Below are 3442 nucleotides of genomic sequence, written 5' to 3' on the forward strand. Positions count from 1 at the left end.
GATATATCTGAGAACATTGAATATTCATGCCAATGCATACCATGATAAATATCTCAATCTTGACTCATAAATGTATTGATCTTCATGCCTCAAGCAATAAATAACACCATCAGTGTTTTGTGTATGAGAGATTTATAAAATGCATGCCTGAATTTTGTAGCAGTTAACATCTCTTAGCTCATATCATACATGATAATTATGTTAGAGTAAACATCTTTTATTCAGCTATAAGTCAAATTTAATTTGTTTGTCACTTATGGGTAAACTTCATTTATTATAACAATATTTTCAATAGGCTTAAATAGAAGACTTCCTTTGATCTTCAAATGATGTTTGATGATTGTCAGACTACCATAGCACATGAACAACTTGACAAAGAAAAAATAAATATACCCCCAACTCAAATGACATGCAACAGATACTTAACACAAACAAACATTTAAACTCTGTATCGTCCATTGTTTTGTATCACTTTACAAAGGCTTCAAAGCAGAACTGAGACTTTTGCCAGAAAATTACTTATCTTAATATTTAATTCTAAAAGCTTACAAATTGTTCTTATTCTGTTATTTCCTGGCCCAGACAGCAAGAATGTTCTATGTTCTAGTTCAGAGAGTTTCACTAGTTCATAGTGGCTCTAGTATAAAATTAGTAGGAGGAGAAAAGTTGTAACCTAACCGCAGGGACTGCATTGGGGCTGATTTACAAAAGAAATATAGGCTGTTCAGGTATTAAAATTAATTTTCACAAAAAAATTTTAAATTTTGCTTAGTCAGTAAGATAAAGCTCTGCTCATTCAGACATATTCCAATCATGATCTGCTCATTCAATCATAGTAAGGTGTACAATTTACCCTTGTATTTATTCCCCAGGCTGAAGGTGAAGCTATCTGGGGCTTATAAAGGGGGCTTTCTGTTTCCAAATAGGCTTCCAACAAACCCCCACAATATTTTGAACACAGGTCATAGGGATGAGACCTCTTGTATATCCAGGAAAAGGGATGGGAGGGTTACAAGCTTGCTGTCAAGTTTTTTTCTGGTCAGCCAACTTCCTGGGTGGTTGGTATGGGCAAGAAGGGATAGGCCCACACAATTGCTGCACCCATCCCTTTTCATGGCTAGCCAGGTTCCAAGGCTGAGAAAAGGTCTGGTTTAACTAGTAGGTAGGTTTTGTTCTGTGGGACCACACACTACAGTGGGACTTCCAAAGGGTATTAAATAAAATCAATTACAATCGATTAATAATGATCCATAATATACGATAAAAACATCACACACTGTTGACACCATTGGCTCAATTGACATTTATTACAGTTTAATGAATATAACATACAATATCAATATGTGTGCCAATAGTCTCTTCATGTGTTTCATGAAAAGCATTTGTTTAGGAGTGTGAGGAAATAAAATCACTAAATTATAATATTGAGGGATAAAGAAAGAAAGAAAGAAGCATGAAAATCCCAGCCAAGAGCTGCCAAAGAAGCCATTTAAGATTTTTTATTGTCACCTTTTCTGTAACACTTTAATACACTACTGAATGCAAAATATTTAAAATACAGATTGCCTATACACAGTAGAAAATATAGGTTTATATTAAAAATCACTGAATATAAAGCTTTAAAACATTAGCATGGTAGAAGGTATTTAACTATAATGTTAGCAAGATTTTGACCACTATTGCTGGAAAACTACTATTGCCATTTCTGCCTTTTCTATTAATTATTAGCATATCTAAGCATATCTATTAATTATTAGCATATTAGCATATCTTAGCATATTTTCTATTATCTATTAGCATACCAAAAATTGTACATCAACAATCTGAAAACCAAAGTGGAGAAGTTTTATTAGGCATGGTCACATTTATGTGCAGTTGGATGTTTTAACACTTTTTCTTAATGTTTTAATAATAGTCAAATATGCTGATGACTATAATAACACACAGCTTTATGTAATTTAAGAATTTTATATTCAATTTTAGATATATGCATGTTTTACATTTTTGTATCCACAATTTGGGACATTTTTCATTGGATAGTGGCAGATCATTAGTATCTTTATTTATCACACCCATGCACATGTCTCTGACATTATAAAATATAACATAAGGAAGTAACTCTTGATCCCAAGCTGTGATCTCCGCCTCACCTGAACTTGTTTTAATAGGTGTAATGTCACATGATCACCAGGTTGCTACTCATAAAAGTTTGAACTTGCTCAGACAGTGTTACACCCCGGGAGAACAATTACACCAAAAAATGCTGGAGCCAAAAATATGTTGTTAAATAGCATTACACCTTCTTCATATACTGCGGAAGGAAAACCATTTTATGATTTGAATAAACCTTTGGTAAATTTTAACACCTCTTGTATGTCTGTAATTTTGTTGAGGTTTTTTTTTAAAATGTTAGATTAATATAAAACGTAAGCTTACTTGTATAAATAAAATATTGCTTTTATTATAAGAGAACAAGTCATCCCATTTCAAACATAGACCAAACATTAGTAAAGTTTGCATTACCTTATTATTATTAGTCTGGTGTACAGTCCTGCTTGAAATAGATTTTTATCCATGTTCATTTGTTGTAGAGTTATGTATTATCTATATTAATAATGCTATACCCAGAAAGAAAAAAAATCTAGAGAAAGGGAATATCATATGTTTAGTGTCTCCAAAGGATCAATATTTATAAAATAGTGAATCTGACATTCCCTCGAACATTCCCTGATTGGGAAAATCTCCCCTCCAATTGTGTGTTACTTCACCCACCTCCTAGATCGTAAGCTCTTCAGGGCAGGGTCCTCTCCTCCTCCTGTGTCACTGTATCTGTCTGTCATTTGCATTTGGGACCCCTATTTAATGTAGAGTGCTGCATAATATGTTGGCGCTATATAAATCCTGTTTATTATTAATAATATAATATTAAAATAAATTACTGCCATTGAAACACATCGAGTTGGAAGATTCTCCATCAGGGCATGTTAGAGGGAATGTTTGATTCCCTAGCAAGATGTGGGGAGATTTTAACTTAAAAATTCTTCAAGCATCACAATATCAGAAAAATGAAGAGATAAATTTCAATATATATCATCCATTTCTAACCAACTGTTATTTTGATTCAAAGATAATCTTGACTGTGTAGCCAAGTCCGGATCATGTGGGATTGACAATGTGTAGGATTTTTAGTAAGCATCCTTTATAGTATCATTTTGTGTAGGACATGTGTGGTATCAGATTGACTACCCCATCTTACTCATCTTTTGCATGTCCTCGCTCCTCTCTGATAGTAAATTATTCAATGGTTCAAGAAGCTCTCAGGTAATTTTTATATGAAATTGTACAATATCAAAATCAAAAGTACTTTCCAAAGGTCACATTTTCGGCATCTTACTGAAACACTCATTTCCTGTTTTCATTCTTCTTTTCTTATAGGTGTTTC

This window comes from Pyxicephalus adspersus, chromosome 3, assembly GCF_032062135.1.
Source record: "Pyxicephalus adspersus chromosome 3, UCB_Pads_2.0, whole genome shotgun sequence".
NCBI classification, from domain to species: domain Eukaryota; kingdom Metazoa; phylum Chordata; class Amphibia; order Anura; family Pyxicephalidae; genus Pyxicephalus; species Pyxicephalus adspersus.